Genomic DNA, 20277 nt, shown 5'->3' with positions numbered 1-20277 from the left:
ATGTTAAAATGATCGATTCAGTTCCACACCAAAAATTTGATGCGCGATGGCTAAGTTCTCATCAATCATCATCGCAATCCTGGTCAGCAATCCTAAGATTGGTTTGACGCAGTTCTCCACTAAATTCTTCTATCACCTAATCTTTTCACAATTACCTGTATATTTTCTTTCACAACCTTCTGCAACTGTTCAATATATTTTTTTTCGTGGTCTTTCTTTTCCGTTCTTGCCATCTACTTTTCCCTCGACGATTCCCCTCATAAAAGTGCTCCTTGCTTAGTGAATTGACGAAGAAAAATCAGTTGGAAGGAAAGGGAAATAGGCTCATTGGAATGAGTCGTACGTTTTGAATGTCTCACTCTCGTGTGTGCTTGCAGTGGCCGACGCCCGTTAAGGATAATCTGGTTTGGGCCAAACCATCCGTGGAATATTTCGACGGGGTTCCCTCTGTGCTGAGAAAACTTGTCCTTCGGGAAGATGCAGCTCGGAAAGTTTTGCCGTAAATTTCATTTGTTGCTCACCCAAGGATTTCGTGAGCATGTTTTTTTTCGCGGTATTCCCAATGTTTTTCTTTTTTTATACACTTGCAACCCCGCAAACCGCCTGAGTAGGTGTGTGGCTGGGGGTGTTAGGATACCAGCCGTTTACAAATAAAAAGGATATTCTCTAAGGAAATTACGCCTATCATTTACCCTCAGAGTGCCGGGCTCTCTCGCGACAAGTTATACGAACTCCATAGCGCTCCTCCTGCAATGTCACTCTAAGAAACTGATAGTTCACTAATCATTCGATAGTCAATATTAATTTTATTTTAACATAAACTATTCTCTTTCAATTATAAAAAATTAACTCATATTACCAAAAGTTCGTCATTAAAAAGGTGAAACCATATGTATTAATAAAGATTTCCCAAAGTTTTTGAATATATACCTTTAGTCAGTGGCGTAACTAGGAATATGCTTTGGGGGGATGAGATGGCCTGGGGTGGCGACTCCCCCCTCCTCCCTTGGGGGGTTCGGGAAAATTAAAAAAAAATGGCATGCCAATAAATACATTTTGCATCATTTTGGTACTAAAAATTTAACTTTAAGCTGATGCAGTTATTATATGTCAAAACTAGACAATGGTTTTGAATATTTTTTTATTTCTCTAAGGCTTTGGGGGGGGGGGGGGGGGGGAGAGATCTATGCCCCTCAACTCCCCCCCATAGTTACGCCACTGCCTTTAGCTGTTTTTGAGACCTAACTTTTTTCCTAACCTACTGCAAAATAAGCACTCGGCACTTCGGCACTTTTAGCATAGTACCTAGAAAATCGGTTATCACTCAAAGGGTTAAAATCCTTTATTGTTCGATGGAAAAACGAATTCCCAGGATAGGGTCGGTGTGGTGGCTAGAGTGTTGGCTTTTCATCCCGTGGGCTGTGGTTCAAATCCCGACTGTGGCAGAGAATTTTCAGAGACTGCCCGATCCCTGCTTGAATGTTCTGTGGAAGAAATTTCAAGCCCAACACTCTGCCCGTCGGAAGGGATGTTAAGCCGTGGTCCCCTTGGCGCCTTTCGTTAGGAGTAAGCCAATACAGTCGCCAGGTTTCTCTCCACCCTTCCTTCCGTATCCTTCTCTCCTGGCACAAATGACCTCAGCTGTCAGTCGCCTCCTCCAAAGCCCATACCATACGAATTTACATACCTATGCGTTCGGTAAAATATCTCTCTTAATTGATCGTTTCTGTTGGACCTGGAAATAAAGTGGGGTTTTACTTTGATGTTTTCCGTGTCGCTCTCAAAGATAATTAATTATTCTGGATTGCTCAAGCAATCTAACCCTAGCGCGCAGGCTCCGAGTCTCTCGCGGCTCCCAGCCTAATTCGTTTAACATCTGTGTAACGCTTTCTATTCGCCCCTAGCAGTTTTTGACGAATCTCGCGGCTTCCCTTCCTATTTTATAAAGTTCGCGAATTAAGTCTTTATGCTCCTTTTTATCGTGCTCCACCAAGAATTTTTGGCATGCTTCTTTCAGGAAAGGATATATTATTATGGGATGATTCTTTTTCTGATTTACTTGTTTTTTTATAATTATCAGCATCCTTTTTTGTGTCTAGAGATGCATTGTCTTGCAACTATCTTACCAGCTTGAGGAGATAGGGCAGGCGCATTATGCATTTTTTTGGTCAGATAATGGCGATAGGATTAGCACATTTGCATATCTTAGATTGGAGGTTAATTTTGCGTGGTTCTATAGTCTAGATCTGCGGAGTTAGGATGAGACGAGTACTTAGCAGCGAGGGAATGTTGATGACAGTGTTGGGGGGCGAGGGAGAGGAAAGAATAGGATTTTTTGATGGAATGAAAGGGAGTAAGCATTATTGTGAATTGAAGAGGTAAGTCCATGAGGGGAAGAGAGGCTGCTGGAATGCTTCCAAAGACTTTATGGGAGCCTACCTTGATCTGTACAATAATTTAATAATAACACTAATAATAATAATAAGCTTCGGAGTAAATATCTCACTCGCTCGACCGATCGTATTTTATCTTTTACCACGACGTTAAACACTTTCCTTGTCATCTTGAAATTATTGGTGCTATTCGGTATCCACTAAGCATATCAATACGTGGGCTTAAGTTTTAAAGCAGTTGTACGTCTTAAAAAAAGACCGGACGAGAGGGTCTGTTGCGTCTTGTTGAAGTACATACATTGGAAGCAATAGATGATCCGATGGAAGCTTAATTGTCCACATCACGAGACGCGATGGTCAGATGAAAATTTATGGCTGGAGGAAACGTTGGAGGAAAGATAGGCAGAGGAAGGCCTGCGACGAGATACACAGTGGCGGCTTGCTCATAACGACTCTCGGTCGCCGCCCCTCCCAAAGATTTGAAAAAGGACAAAAAATTAAATACCCACTCAATTATAATTATACATTTAATTAACCAAAGTATTTTTTTTTCATATTTAAGTAATTAAAAGATCGTAGCACTTTTCCACAAGAGTTTTTAATGCGTACAACGCGTTTCGGCTCACTGAGCCATCATCTGGTACTAGACACTTCAGAACATGTGAAAATCCCTTTTACCCCCTTGAGAAAGGATTAGGAAGGAGTAGGAGAAAGAAAAGGAGTAGGAGAGGATTTGACATCTTTGAGGATGGGGGATGGGAACGGGCGTACAGAGTATACTACTCTGTACGCCCGTCCTCCATCCCCCATCCTCAAAGATGTCAAATCCTCTCCTACCCCCCTATAATATTCTCAAGGGTATAAAAGGGATTTTCACATGTTCTGAAGTGTCTTGTACCAGATGATGGCTCAGTGAGCCGAAACGCGTTGTACGCATTAAAAACTCTTGTGGAAAAGTGCTACGATCTTTTATTTACTTACATATGTCTAACTTCCACCAATTGAAGCCTGAATCTGTTGAACTTATTTTTTTTCAATCGCATACATCGAAAATGTAGGACAAACACGCAAAATATCGCGAGTAGTTCGCATTTGTAGCCGCGGGGAGCTGGCCAGAACGTCCCAATCCATCTGCAGTGTTGCAGAATACCTTGTTTTGGTGACCAGTTGACTTATTATGTGTAAATTGTTTTAATGTAAATAGGCCTAGTTGTGTGTGATTTAATCGATTCAGTGATTTTTAGTGTTTTACTGAGTCATAATGGCCTCTAGATTGCCTTAAAAACTCATTAAAATACACAAATTATTAATAAATTTCGACCCCCTAGTGGAGTGTGCCCCTCCCAGCATTTGACTCACGAACCGCCACTGGAGATAAATAGATCAGGTTGTGGAAAATGAGACGCAGAAAAATAATGTTGGTGCTGAAAGAGTAGCGAATGGGAGAATTGAGTGGAGAGCTACGTCAAACCAATCTTCTGATTGATCTGATTGTCAAAAAAGATAATCATGTATCCAAATTGGACATAATACGAAATCAATTCGAAAATAAAAAGGAGACTTCGTTGCTTTCCACAGATTTATTTCGTCCGTACGACATGTTTCGACCTTAGAGGTCATTATCAAGTACAAAGATTTCGAATTTTAAGCAAACATATATACTCTTGAAGGAATTGGGGGAAAGAGTGAAAGGAATGGGTGTCAGGAGGGAGCCACTCCTTCCACTCTTTCCCCCAATTCCTTCCAGAGTATATTTATTTTTTTTTATTATAGTATTCTACCGATTAAGGTAGGTTTTCATGGAGTATCTCCCTTTCCTTCCAGCACTGCCTTCTTTAATTCACTGTAAGGCCTACTCTCCTTCAATCTATCTAAAAATCCTATTCTTTTCCTTCCCCTCCCTCGTTTACCTAACATTCTACCCTCTAACACCATTTTCAACATCCCCTCACCGCTAAGCACTAACTCCATCCATACCTTCTGTCTCCTGCGTATCTCATCTAAAAGCTGTCTCTCCTCGCCAATCATATCCAGCATTTCGTCGTTCCTTTTCCTCTCCGTCCATTTCACCCTCTCCATTCTTCTCCATACCCACATCTCGAATGCCTCCAATCTTCTCTCGTCTTCTTTCCTCAGTGTCCACGTTTCCGCACCGTAGAGAGCTACGCTCCAAATCAAACTCTTCACTAACCTTTTCTTTAAACTCTTACACAACGATCCTCTCAGAAGCTCCTTCCTGTTCATGAACGCCTCCTTCGCTAATGCTATTCTCTTCCTGATGTTCTTACTACTGTATCCTTTTTCCTCTAACGTACTGCCTAAATAGTTGAATTGTTCAACCTGCTCAAGTTTTTCGCCACCCACCTTTATCTTGAGTCTCACATTCCTCGCTCGTGATGCTTTACAAAACCGCATTACCTTAGTTTTCTTGTGATTAATCCTCATCCCATACTCCTCGCAACGTTCGTATAACGCATCCACTAGAGCCTGAAGCCCCCTCGCTGACTGACTGATCAACGCCTGGTCATCCGCGAATCTCACTGATTTGAACATCATTCCTCCCACTTTTATCCCAGCTTCTAACTCATCCCACGCTTCCCTTACCATCTCCTCAGCGTACATGTTAAAGAGCAGAGGCGATAGAGGACAGCCTTGCCTCACACCTCGGCCGATGCTTGCCCACCCAGATTCTCCGTCCGCTACCCTCACTTGCGCCGTCTGGGCCATATAAAGATTACGAATCAGTCGTCTATCCCTCCAATCTACACCTATTCTCTTCAGAATATCCATCAACTTTACCCAGTTCACCCTATCAAACGCTTTCTCAAAATCCACGAAACACGCATATACGTCCTGGTCATATTCTAGGTTCCTCTCGACGAGGGACCTCATTATTGCTATTGCATCTCGAGTTGACTTCCCTTTTCTGAAACCAAATTGATCTTCGCCCAAATACTCGTTTGCCCTCGCCTCCATTCGTCTGTTCAATATCCTCAGTACCACTTTCGCCGCATGCGATATTAGGCTGATAGTCCTATAATCTCCGCATTCCACAGCTTTCTTCTTTTTCGGAAGCGGAATTAAAACCGTCTTCACGAAATCTTCCGGCCAACATCCCTCCTCGTAGATCCTGCGCACTAGTTCGAAAAACCTTTTCTTACCTTCCTTCCCTAGATTCTTCAGAAGCTCACACGGGATATTGTCCACGCCTACTGCTTTCCTAGCCTTCATATCACGAAGTGCTCTCTCTATTTCTGAATCTAATATCTCCGGTCCAAGATTATCCTCCTCCACTGCACTTTCCTCCTCTAGAGTCAATCTCTCTGGTCTGTTCGCTCCGTCATACAGGTCCTCCACATATTCCTTCCATCTACTCTGTACCTCTTCTCGCTCGGTTAGCATCCTCCCATCTTTAGCCTTAATTTTAGACATGGCTTGTCCTCTTTTGCCGCCCGATAGCGATTTAACTTTGGCGTACAACGCGCCTACTTCTCCATCCTTCTGGAACTTTTCCATTTCCTCGCACTGTCCTTTCCACCAAGCCTCCCTTGCCCTCTTAGTTTCACGTCGTAATCGATTATTCAGTTCCCTGTACATTCTTTTTCCCTGTTCTGTGTCCACGTTCTTCCACTTCCTCCTCTCCTCCATTTCCCTTATCACCTTCTCCGTTATCCACGGTTTCTTTATCCTTCTACTGTCCACGTAGCCAATTGACTTCTCCGCCGCTTTGACTATTCCCGTTTTAATATTATCCCATCTTTCCTCAACAGTCTTGGTACTGTCAATGTCCCGCATACTAATGTCCACTAGTTCCTGATATTCTCTCCTAATACTCCCCTTCAGGGCTTCTACGTTCCATTTCTTCCCCTTCCTAACTCTCATAAGTCTTTTGAATCTTACGTTGCATTTCATGAGCACTAGATTGTGGTCCGAATCCGCATCCGCTGCAGGGAAGCTGCGCGAGTTTTTCACACTATTCCTAAACCTCTGTCTTACCATAATGTAGTCTATTTGATATCTCCCCGCATCCCCTGGACTTTTCCACGTGTACCTTCGCCCTTTATGATGATTGAACCACGTGTTTGTGATGAATAATTTGTTTCTCCTACAAAATTCTGCTGCTTTCTCTCCCCTGTCGTTCCGTTTTCCCAGACCAAAATCTCCTATTTCGTTTCCATCCCTGCCTTCCCCGACTGAGGCGTTCCAGTCCCCCATTACTACCAGATTTTTCTTACCCGGTGTGTCTCTAATTATTTCCTCGAGCTGTTCATACACCTCATCTACTTCTTCCTCCCTATGATTGCTAGTGGGCATGTAAACTTGGACCACCACAAGGTTGGTGGGCCGCGCCTCAATTTCTACCACCAGAATCCTATCGCTTACCTGGTCTATACCTACCACACGCTTACCCATCTTCCCGTCTAGTACTAAAGCCACCCCCCGCTGGCTTTCTTCCCCTCCACTATATATAACCCTATACCCATCACTCCAATAGTCCCCGCCATCCCTCCACCTCACCTCGCATAATCCTAAGATATCTATCCTCCCTTTATCCATTTCCCTTTTGATATTTTCTAACTTCCCCGCCCTCATCATAGTCCTCACATTCCATGTCCCTATATTCATCGATGCCTTCTTCTTCCCCATCCTCTTGGTCTTCTTGTCCTGCTCCTGGGATGCTACTGCTGATGCTGAAAAAGGTGATGATGATATGTCTCTGCAAGGATTTCGCATGATACGGACCCCGAGGACCTTGCCGATCTCGTTGCCACCTACGACACCCGCCCTTAAGGGCTGGGTCTCGCGATTAGACCATCCGAGGCTGGTTTGATCAAACTCCATGTTTTCAGGGAAGAGATAGTTGGTAGGGTTTCCCACTTCCATTCCAACAGTGTTTTTTTACGTGACACCATCACGTGGACTACCTTTCGTCTGGCTCCTACCCTTCGACCTCTCTGGCATGGGTGGCCCTACAGGGAATAATTGCGAATTAATCCCGCCAGTGCAGCTCTTAGGGTCATAGGAACGCGCAAGCCTTTCCACCGCGACAAGGTTGTAGCCCAAGGGAAAGGCCAGAGTATATATGTTTGCTTAAAATTAGAAATCTTTGTACTTGATAATGACCTCTATGGTCGAAACATGTCGTGCGGACGAAATAAATCTGTGGAAAGCAACGAAGTCTCCTTTTTATTTTCGTGTATTAATTTCCACAAAGTTGAGCCGAAAACCATTGAATTTTTACGAAATCAATTCATTCTGTTTCCTTAATGAACCCCTAATTGGTTTCAGAATTATCATTATTCGATTACTCTTTTGATAACCGCGGCGAGATAACTTTTGTTTTCACACCAAATGAGAGAGTAATGGCGTCGCAAATCAGTGACACTCACAGAAACCCTCTCTCCCGCACGTCTGTCGCAACAATGGCATTTATCGCCTACGATTACGACGCATTGTCGCAATCGCGCGCAAATGAAACGTGTTGTATCTCTCTCTCTCTCACTAGTGTAGGGATTTGGAGTCTGCGCCGTATACCATTGTTGCGACACCGTACAGAACTCGACCGATGGAGTCCCGGGTCGAATGGGCCACGGGAATGGGTGGTGTGGTCCCAGCGGGGGCGAATGTCAGTTGGCGGGTGGAGTTGGCGGACTGGGGGAGGGGTATGACGCGGGGACGGAGCGTGTGGTTGAGTGAGGAAGAAGTCAATTGACCCGAGAGCACACGGAGGGGATGACGGGAGGATATGGGGTGAGGGGCAGGCAGGTTGGAACGTGCTGTACCCCATGTTACACTCGTGGTCCGAATACCATCACTTCGTCTTTGATGACACCGTCATCAGCAATCACCGAAAAGCCAGCATTTAGTAATGGTGATACACCTTGAAATGAGAAAGCTAGTTTAGGTCCACTCTAAACGTTTATTAAAATCCGGCTATGGTTTCAACACAAAGTACTATTATCAAGGTAAATACTTACAGCTCACAAGTCTCAGGTACAGGGGCGCAGCTAGGAATTAAGGCTGGGTGGGTATAGGTGCAACTAATACCGGGATGTGTGGGGATATGGAATACCCACCAGGATAAGCGGTAGATGCGAGACTAATAAATTGCGGAGTTTCAAGATAAATGGTTCCAAATGGTGAGTTTTACGGCTTTCTGAGGGATATTTTATTAATCCTTACACTATTCGTATAGTATTCGTATTAGTAATATCAATCAAATTGAGTAAAATGGATTGAACTTAAAAATTTCTCAGAGCTCTGGGGGAGGGTGTATCCCCCAAAACCCCCCCTCGGTGCGCCATTGTTCAGGTATATACAGGTTATTTCAGGAGGAATCTGCAATACTACCGGAGGAGAATACTATTACTACAGGCTGCAATAGTGCTAAATTCAGAAGGAGTTTTTAAGGGCGCTCTTTTTTAGAATTTGTAATAATTAAGATTGCACGAAAATTTGCGATTATAATTGTCTGAAACAATAGGGTTGTTCACCATATTTTTTTTATTTAAGAAATCGAAAGATCGTGCTTCAGAAGGAGCAATGACAATTATATTATGCTATTTTCTTCATTGTACATGTTTAGAGAAGGCTTTAAATAGTGACAAATTTTACGTTACGCCAAAAAGCCCTTCTTCCATCTTGAATTGATGTGTGACGTCACAAGCCTGTAGACGCCCTACTGCAGTGTTGTTTAAGTGGCTCAGCAGGGTTATTCCACTTTTTTTAAAGATCTACAGCTTCTGCCGCTAGATCAGTGTTTAAAGAAAATCCAAATTTATCCTTCAATAAGAGTAATAATAAGCAAAATTACCCTTACTTGTACATATTTATTGCTCATCATATCACAAATAGCACTACAACGCACACATTTCACGAGCTGCCTTTTTGATTCTTATAATCAGTATATTCCGAATCAACTGATTCAATGAAAAACTAGGCTCACAATAAATATAAAACACTATAATGTAACACTAATAGAACATGACAATCGGTTTTCCAATCACTCTGCACACACTAAAAGAATTTGCACTCCTTGAAGTTCGAAAGGATTCTCCACACCTCACTTCCCACTCATCACTAACGACTTAGAATCAGTTTACGTTATTTCACATTGACATTGCGAAGACAATGAAATGAATAGGCTGAAACAAATTATTAAACAAGCTAAACCAGTTATTGTAACATCAAAAAACTTCGAATTTCACTTTCACTCATACCGTAACCAAAATATGACCAAAACAAACAACAGCGCAACGAAATTCGTGAAATGTAAACACTGGCGAATGCTCAAAATGAGTTGGCAATAGGTAATAAAATCAAACAGAACTTAGAAGCGAACAAACGAATGAAAATTAATATGCGTTCGATGTATCCCTAAAGTACAACTACCTCAAATATGAAACATATCCCCTTCGCAATAGATACCTTAGATCGAAATGTATAGGGTTGATTGAACCAGCATGGAAGAAATAAATAATTTCGTCGAAGATGTTAAATTCACAACTCACGTCACTTGTCGCTTCACTCTTTACTTTATCGTCTATATGCAATCATTCACTAAGGGGTACATTAAGGGCACAAACTGTGTTCACTTGCACTAGAGGCATAATGAAAGTTCACTGCACGTAGTTTCCTAGCAAATGCAGCTATACAAAACTTTCAATTCCTGTCAACGCTACATACGTTGCCTGCCTAACTTGAAGAATGGATTTTATGTCGCCTTAATCCATCCGTAAGTTTCATGCACAACATAGGCCATTTCAAAATAAGGAATAACCTTGGTCAATGTCGAGTCGGCATGCAGAGTGCTCAGCTTGGCATCGAGCGATCGAGGGTACAGGCCAGCCGTACAGGCTTGTTTCGTCATCACCTCTATTTCAAGATGGCGGACCGTTTTTGGCGGCGTTGAAATTGTTCGAATTTTGATTGCTAATAATTCCACCATTACTTTTTCAACGCATCTGTAATTAATCCCAATCAAAATGAAATTACATCAGAAGTGATATCCATTCGTTTTTTGAGACCGTTCTGATAGGCTTGAACAACCCTATTAATCTTTGACCTTAATTAAAGGAGAGCTCTGTGCGAGTGTCAACAATACGATTGCGCAGTCTTAACCATTTTGGGATTAATTGTTTCAGGCCATAATAATGGCACATTTTCGTCCAACCTTCATTATTTAATATCCTTTAAATCCAGAGCATTAAATAAAATTTCGAAAATGCTGGATACCCAAGACAAACCGTTTTCATGGTAACTACAAAGTGCATCCAAAATACGTTTGCATTGTCACAGCTCAGGAACTAAGGAGTTTCGACCCCTTGTGCACGGACAAAAAATGCTAAAAATGGTTTTCTCTACCTCCTCCTTAAATATTGCAGATTCTTCCTAAAACACCTTGTATAAACCATCAGGAATGACAGGGGAGCGGGTTGTCCTCTCTGATGGTATAGATACCTCTGATTTCTGAACTGTATTTACCTAAACCATAGTTGGCAATTAATAAAATAAATAAAAAATAAAATAAATTAATAGTGAAAATAAGTATTAGTGTGGGATTTACTCGTAATCATAAGTGTGTCACTACATTCTGATGGTGTAAGAACCTGAGATTTCTGAGCTGTATTAACCTAAATCTATGGTCGGTATTTAATAAACTGAATAAAAAATAAAATAAATTAATCATAAAAATATGTATTAGCGTGGGATTTTCTCGAAAGCATAAGTGTGTCACTACATTATTTACTATTTGTGAGGATAGATCTCGCCCTGATCTAAGTCGTTGGTAAGAGGGCGTTACTGTTTGTAACGGGCTACAGTCGTTATTTTACTTACGGTTCAAATCCCACGACTTCCCCTTTGATCGCACCGTCATTGACGTGCACCTAATTGCTGCCCCAACGTAAACGAGAGTTAAGAAATATTTTAATATTTTGCCTACGCATGATGCTGATAAATTGTTGTAGGGCTTTCACTCGGGTTAGGCTCTTCATTATTGCTATAGAGAGTTGCACACTTACTTACTTACTAGCACAACGGTATCACCCCCCTTGGTTTATCGTGGTGAGGATAGTGCTCGCCTTGATCTAAGCCGTTGGTAAGTGAATGTTGCATCTCGGAAAGGGCGGCAGGTGCTGTTATTTCATATGGCCCATTTACGGCCACCTTTCTTTTGATCATACCTTTATATGCATGAAACGAAAAATTCTTTGAAATGAAGTGTAAACTACCTGACCAAGATTATGGTTCCTTAATTCCTCCTTCAGATTACGATTGTTAAAGCGATCGTCCTTACGATAGTTGGCCGAACTAGCAGTGTGAATGCATTGCCTGACAATAGTTACCGTAGTTCCCAACGTTGCCATTTTACGATGGTTAGACGCTGGGAGACAGGAATTGGAAGCAGCAAGAGAAAGACGAAAAGTTCGTGAAGCTCCCTTCGCTCTATTTTCTTCATGAATTTGTCCAAGCAAGGAAGAATAAGTAAAATTGTTCGCTAAATACACGTTGAACAAATTAATGTCTTGACCCTGAATACCTAAGTAGCTTTGCTAACCATCAATTTCAACGTTCATTTTAGATGTCAGCTATAGAGGGCAGCACAGGTTTTTAACCATCGTTGCGTGAATGCACAATCGTTCCAACCAATGCTGGAACAATCGTAATCTTTGCGAGGCATTAGTAAAACTATCGCTGTTATTATAGTCCCTTAATCTGTACGCGGAAAAACATGGGCGTACCCAGCAAGGGGCAGAAGGGGGCAGCTTCCCCCCCCCCCAATAGAAGCAAAAATCGCGAATGTCTTTAAGCAAAATAATTATTTTTTCAAGCAAATTATTTTAAAAACTAATAAAGAGCTGTTACAGTTTCCTTAAAATGTTGATTTCATTCACTTTTTCCATGCCTAAATCTTACCTACAACTTGAACAACCATGGCTTGTCCCCAGTTTTGTCCCCAGTCCCCAGTCCCCCCCCCCCCCCAGTTTTGATCCTGGGTATGCCCTTGCGGAAAAAAACCATATATTAAATCTATCGTATTTGGAAGGATTGCTAAGCCCAAGAAGGTCCGTAGTTCGATTCCTAGAGCAGGCTAGCATATTTCCTCAATATTATTCTTATGAATAATTCATGCGCTCCGCTGCTTCATGGCCTCCTTCGGGCATGCTAGTACAAGATAGCCGGGGTCGGTGGAGAGGGCGACACGTCATCATATCTCGGCGTCTCTTGGACTCGTTCGCTCGTTGCTCACTCACTGTCCACCCAGGCGAGCAGGAATGCAACTCAGCAGCAGCGGCAAGGAGACACTGAGGGGGTGTGGAGGAAACGGGGGGGGGGGGGATCGGGGACGGCTGCTACAGCTGCTGGCGAGTCCAAAAGCGGTGCGAATCTCCGCCGCTGCATGCGACCTCGGGCGAAACGAACGAGAGGAAGAGATTGCGCTGCGATTGAGACGCCCGTCCAGGGGACAGTTCATCCGTGAACAAATAGACCTTTGTGTAATAATTCATGGGGATCGGGTTGGTGTGGTGGCTAGAGTGTTGGTTGGTTGGTGGTAGAGGCCCACCCCGTGGGCCTCGGTTCAAATCCTGATGGTGGAATATAATCTGAGGTTTCAGGCGAGATGGAGTGGAAACGGAACATAATGAAGAAGCAGGAGCAATTTCCACAATTTTAAATTGGCCTTTAAGGTACCTGATGACGCTGTAAGCGAAAGCGGTAGTACCAATAAATTTAAAATTGTGGAAATTGCTCCTGCTTCTTCATTATTTTCATTATCCTGGTGGTGACAGAGAGTTTTCAGAGACTGCCCTATCCCTGCTTGTTCACATTACGATTGTCCGAGCGATCGTCCAAACGATAGTTGGCCGAATTAGCAGTGTGAATGCATGTCCTGACAATAGTTACTGAAGTTCCGAACGTTACCACCTTACGATGGTTAGGCGCTGGGAGACCGTAATAGAAAGCGACTATAGAAAGACGAAAAGTTCGTGAAGCTCCCTTCGCTCTACTCTTTTAATGAACTTGTACAAGCAATGAAGAATATGGGCGGAAAAAAATTATTCGTTAAATACACGTCGAGCAAAGTAATATCTTGACCCTGCATACCTCGGCAGCTATGAGGAGGACATTTCAAGCGCATTTCCATCCGTCAGATGGGACGTTAAGCCGTGGTCAACTAGGGCCTTCTGTTAATGGCAGGCTTATGCCGCCGCCGGGTTTCTCTCCATCTTTAATTACCTACCCTTCCCTCATGGCGCAAATGACGTAAGCTGTCGGTCGCCTCCTCCAAATACCATACCCTATAATTATTATTCATTCATTTACAGTAATTGATTGTAATCTATGATTGGTATTCTGCAGGGGCGGATTCAGCATCGAATTTGTGAGGATGGGTCATGACCTGGGTCTGGGGAATAATGGTATTATCCCCCGGAAGAGTGGTTCTCCTGTGTAAGATTTTTTTGGGAGTGCTACCGTAACTACAACTCAGAATTTTCTCACGTTTGGGACTTGAAGCCATGCATTGACTGTTTAAAGGCCGCCATACACGGCGAATGATTTCATTCAGCATGATCATTTACCGTGTACGACGGAACAATTCGCGAATGAACCTTCATGCATATGATCATTCAGTGAAAATTATTCAGTGTTCTATTTTGCTCGCATGATCCTGTGAATGATCACGTGATTATTCAGCATGATCATTCGCATGATCATTCACCGTGTATAGCGAGCGGCCTTTATCGGAGGAATTTTTACGATTAACTTCTAACCCATTTCCTATTGTCGGATTGGCTTGAAATTTTGCACACTCGCTTGCTTCTGTTGACAATTCCATATTCTGTAATATGATCATATAAATTTTCTTCCTTTGTGATTTAATTAATTAACTAAATTTCCGCGTGAAAAACTAGTTTTAAATATTTGCGATAGATGGCGTTAGTTGTAATTTTTTTGGCAGAATTTTATTTTACAGCTTTCGTAAAGCCGATTTCATGATTTACCACGTAAAATTTGAAAACAAATTTCAAAGAAAGGGGAATTTTAAAAATAAACTTTTTCCATTAACAATTTAAAATGCACTTAAAAGTAAAACAAATATTTTTTATCACTCGTAGAATTAATCGTGGGTGCCGATTAGGTTTAGATACTAATATTGCGTACCAAACCTTGATAACCGAATAGGTTCTTCCACATTCGTTTTTAGTAAATGTAGTTAGCACCCATTTTTTTATCAGAATGGTAAAAAGCTTCTATTTGTGCATCATAGTGCATTTTATGCTCTTTAAAAAAAAGCATGTCATAAAAAAATTCTTTTATTTTTTGAAGGGTCACCGTATGTTCTTCAAATGTGTAATGCAGTTTGATCTATGCTTGAAATTTTTTATGTAGCACATTAGTTCTATGGTAATTTTTATGTCTTCTTATACTCTACTCAATCCGTGACTGCTGTCTGCGTATTCATGCGTACAATTTTCTAGGCGTGATTGGGTATTTGCATTGCGAAAGGAGTGGCAGTGACTCGATAGAGAACTATTCAGTGAAAGGTGCACGGGAAGAGGTATGTTGCTGCGTCAGTGTCTTTCTGGAGAAGTGGGGTTCACGGTAAATGTCAAGGAGGGTTTATAGTGAGATGCCGTGATGTGACTTCCAATTCGTTAAGTATGGCGAAAAAAATTGAGATCGGTGATCCATGCCCTATCCATCGCTATTGATCTGTCACGTTATCTTGCGTAGCAGACACTCGTGTGTCTGAAGAATTGTCGCAGTTCCTACTTCTCGTGTGATGCATCTACATATGTATTTATTCTCTCCCGAAGATTATAATCCTGTTAATTTTTTTCTTATTCCCGGGTCATCAATTCTATGAACAAAATTCACTAACTCTTGCTTTACTTGGTGGTATTCCATTATAAGTTTCCTGGATATCAGACAATTACTTATACCACTTATTTTTAAAATAAGTGGTATAAGTAATTGATATCCAGGAAACTCATCAATCTTATGATTGATTCTAAGCGGGTTTTCAATGCCTTTGATTGTTCATGATCATCGATGGAGTTAATGAATTCCAAAATTTCATTAATCCATTCTACGTAGTTGTATGATTATCTGCTTTGTTATACATCTTCAAAGCTACCAACTGATAAGCATCGATCAACCCCATATAGTCATCGATGGAGTCTATGAATACCAAAATTTCATTAATCCATTCTACAACGTTCCGTGACTATCCCTTTATTATCTTCAAAGCTAACTCTTAATAATCGATCAACCTTCATATAACCATCGATGGAGTTTATGAATTCCATAATTTCACTAATCCATTCCACGAAGTTCTGAGACTAGCCGCTTTTTCGATATACTTTCAAAGATACCTACTGAATCTCTCCGAATTAATCCAGTATATGTTAATGTATGTAAACATGTTTATGTATGTAATATCCATCGTAATCACTGGTCAAAAATCCTAAGATTGCTTTGACGCATCTCTCCACTGAATTTTCCGCTTATATAATCTTTTCACACCTACGCATTTATTCTCTTTTACATCATTCTTTACCTGTTCCATATATTTTGTTCGAGGTCTTCCTTTTCCGTTATTGCCTTCCACTTGTCCTTCGACGATTGTCTTCATCAGACCATCTTGTCTTAAGGTACGCCCTAAAAGGTTGTTTCGTCTTCTTATTAAGGCTTTCATGAGGCTTCTCTTCTCTCCTACTCTTCTTAGGACTTCCTCATTACTAACTCGGTCGATCCATTTGATCCTCATCATTCTTCTTCAGCACCACATTTTAAAAGCCTTGATTCATTTGCTGCTGTCATTTTCCATGCCTAACTTTCATGTAGAAGCATACTCCAAATGTAAGTTCTGATAAACTGTTTCCTTACGTCTATGTTTGAATTCCCGCTGTAAGTAGATCTTCCTTTTGGTGTAATTCATTCACCTCTATTAGTTTTTGTTTCCCTATTTTAATGTACCCAAGTCTTGACTTCTTCTCTTCTGCTGCATACGTGATATATTGGTTTTCATTGGGCTTATTTTCAGCTGATATCTTCTTATTATCCTACCCGTACTAACCAGAATATTTTTCAAATTCTTTTCTGTCTCTGCTATGACAGCTATAATATCGGGAAATCGCAGCATGCCAACTTTTCTTCCATGTACGTTCACTCCTGAGCCCTTTCTTTGATTTCAAATTTATTTCTCACAATTTGATTAGTGAGTTACGAAGAATCTAGCAAGAATTGGTATCAGATGCACTTTGGAGTATTTGATCCCAGATCTAGGCCAAAAGTATTTTACACTGACCGATGCTGATTTTTGGTGCGAAATCAGTTGCAGCATTCTTAAGCCTTGATTTTACATCCAAAAAAATCCAAAAAGACTAAAATTGATGTACTCAACAATAGCTTATTACTTTGAACTTGAATGCTTTGTTGAGATATCTTTATCTTTTTTAATTACAATAATAATGATGCATATTTACTCCATAACTGTTTACATTATTTAAGTAAAAATAATTCGGTGTTTTAGGCAGCCTCAAAGTTACGAGCAACTTTATCGAGACTGCCCTCCGTTAATGAATACATGCCGTTGCTGGTGTAGTTGAACAATAACTGAAGTTTTCCCGACATGTATAATAAATATATAAACCAGATAAGTAAGGACCACTTCATTAATGCCAGTTTGTGAACAGAGTAGGAATACATGCGCCTTTTTTTACAATGCATCATGCTATATTATACTAACACTTAAACCTCTAAAACCCACAGCTGGTCCTGGGAGAAATTAAATATCAAGACTTTACATGCTAAAATAGTAAATATTTTCTACTCAATAATAATATTGTGGCAGGTACATATTTCACTATTAAACGTTATAGCGCAAAAGAACACGTGGTTTAAAATTTTTGTTGAATAGAGATGAAAATGTACACTTTTTTGATGCTACTTAGGAACAACATTGGGTTATAATGGGTTGACATAGTGAGATACAATTTTTAATACAATATGAGTTACAAATATGATAGAAAACTTCGATTTTATTTATGGATAGTATTTAATTTCATTTTTAATCCCCGATATTAATAGTATCGGGATGTGCTATAATCTCGTTACGAGCGAGAGATATCTTATCACTCTCCCCGCAAACAGATGATCTTGCACATAGTAGCGTGATTGGACCGATAAAATCAATGCATTTTCTCTCCCTAACTAAGGCTCTTAAGAATTAAGATTAGGTACAGTAACATTCTGACGCTGGTCTTTTCTCGACCCCTATCAATTTGAAACCTTGGTCCTGACCCGATGTGGCTTTGACCCCGCACAAATTACTTTTCAAATCTACGAGCTAAAATTAATTCTCGCGTTAATGTTTATCATATGTGGGGTTATCGGCGTCGATTCGCCTAGCAGTCGGGGTGGTGTCTGACTGCTTGACTGCCATGGTGGTTCACCATGGCAGTCAAGCTAAACAGCTTACTTACAGCACGTGTATTTAGATTTGGTTGATCGTTACCGCCTGAAAAAAAACTGAAGAGCTTCCATAAAGTGCACTTGCAAACCGAGGAGTGATATCATTTTCTGTTCGTAGTGTTTCGTTGAAAATACATAAAGTTTTAACATGTCATTAAAGTGGCAAATGGAGTGAAATATCTGAGAGTAACATTATATTATCTCCTGAAATGGGATAAGCAAATTGCTAATGTAAATGTTGTTTTAAACCTTAGTCTCACTAGATTTTATTTCATTGCAATAAATGTCCCCTTTCTGTCCGGAAAATGATTAACCATGCCTTGGTACACACTATGTTGGAATACGGGCTTACCTCTTGGGTCGCAGCGTATCATAAAAGTAAACGGAAAACTTCGATTAAATTTAGAATGAATCAGATTAAATTGAATCAGCCTGCTTCGAGCAGAAAAAATAGTAAGGCTAATAATAACGTTATGATCGCTTCCCGCCCTTTATTCATTGAACTAAACATACTTTCGTTGAGATATTTGTATTATTACAATGTTTTACTAATGTTCTTTTGGCATAGTGCCGAAAATTATATATTGAAGCAACAGTTAATTAATTTTCGTAGGTGTATCTGGATCCCTGTGCCCAAGACTAATTTAACTATGTACAGGAGATGTTTCTTGTAATATTATATGGGACCAAAATTGTATAATATCCTTCCTACTACAATTAAAGAAAATATTGTTTCATAGATACGTTAGGTTTATAAAAAATGGTTAATAATATTTGATGTTATTGAAACGTTATATATTGTAATTCATTTTACAGAGTCACTACAATTTGAATTTAGTTTTACGCACACATTTCCTTTCGATGTTTTTCTTTAGGTAATGAGTACAATGAGTATTTTTTGTTCTAATCCACGTTTGGGGAGAACTCATATATCGTCTTGGTGTGTGCCGTGACGAATAGTACTTGCGTTTAACCATTGCAGACCTTTATATAAAACTTTTTGAGTTGTGAGTGTATGTGTTGTAGATTCTCTAATGTAATTCATTTTACAGTCACTATGGTTTTGAATTTATTTATTGCTATTCAAAAACTTCTATTCAATGTTTTTCTTTAGTTAATGAGTATTTTTGGTTTAAATCATCGTTTGGGTAGAACTCACGCCTTGATTTCTGCCGTGTGACGAATAATGCTCTCATTAAATACTTGTAGATTTTTATGTAAAACATTTTGAGTTACTCTTTCATTTGATGTATAATATATAGCTCTAAAATTATTTTAGTGAATATAAGAAAGCATTAAAACCCCGCTATTAATTTTGAAATACCCCGTATTGTATGTGCTGCAAAATATTGACAGCGGTTTATACTTTTTCACACCCTGAAAATTCAAAGATGAATGTATACGTTTTACAATAGTATTAAACCACGAAAAAGGTAAATTACGACCAGTCTATCGAAAGTGATGCGTCTTATTAAATCATTCAGCTATTTAATTTCGAGTTGGGTCGCCTTAAGCGTCTAATTTTCCAATCAGTTCCATTTGTCCATGTGGAAAGTACAGATGACAGTTTCACCGGTCACCAACAGGAAATTTGCTTTCATTGGGTCCGTGACTGAATTGGCCACGATGAAGTAGGCCGGTTTTTTTTAATGTAGCCAAATCAGTGAGATCTATGACTGAACCACGCTCTCACTCTGAACGTATTTTGACAGTTCAGTTCTCTTGGCCTACACGTGAATCTAACGTTTACAGGTGGTAGAAAAATTGATGGATTTAGTGGTGGAGTTTGCCACTTCACCGTTGATGAATGAATGAGTAAATGTTTATTAATGCTCTAGGATAATCTGTAAGAGCAAAAAAATTAAATTACATACCATTATTTGCTCTGATACACGTATCATTTTAACAAAATATTCAACATCGGCGATAAAAAGTATTTATTTACACTTATCGCCATGAAAACAGCACAATTTGGCCTTTATATTCGGGGACTTCTACAAACAACAATGGACAATCACAAACCCCCTAAACCCTGGATAGGCGCAACCTACACAGGCAGGACTCGAAGCCGCGACCTCAGTATGGCAAGCGAGGAAGTATTCTTCACTGACCGACGTGCTATTATTCCGCGGGGATGTCGAGAAGATGAAGGGAATAGACTGCATAACAGAGGTATCATTCTTTTCTCGCACCATCATGGAAGTAGCACTACAATTATTGAATTTTAACGCTTGAACGACTGATTGCACCTTCTTTATATTTCCGTTATTATTTATTACGTTACCTAATGTGCACCGTGTTTTTCCATGTCATCAATTTTGATTATATTTTGACCTTCATTCCTTCACGGTGAATCGTTTGTTTGAATCTAACCTTGAATGGATACACTTATTTTTTTTAT

The sequence above is a fragment of the Ischnura elegans genome, chromosome 9, assembly GCF_921293095.1.
Source record: "Ischnura elegans chromosome 9, ioIscEleg1.1, whole genome shotgun sequence".
Taxonomy (NCBI): Eukaryota; Metazoa; Arthropoda; class Insecta; order Odonata; family Coenagrionidae; genus Ischnura; species Ischnura elegans.
This window is presented reverse-complemented; position numbering follows the sequence as displayed.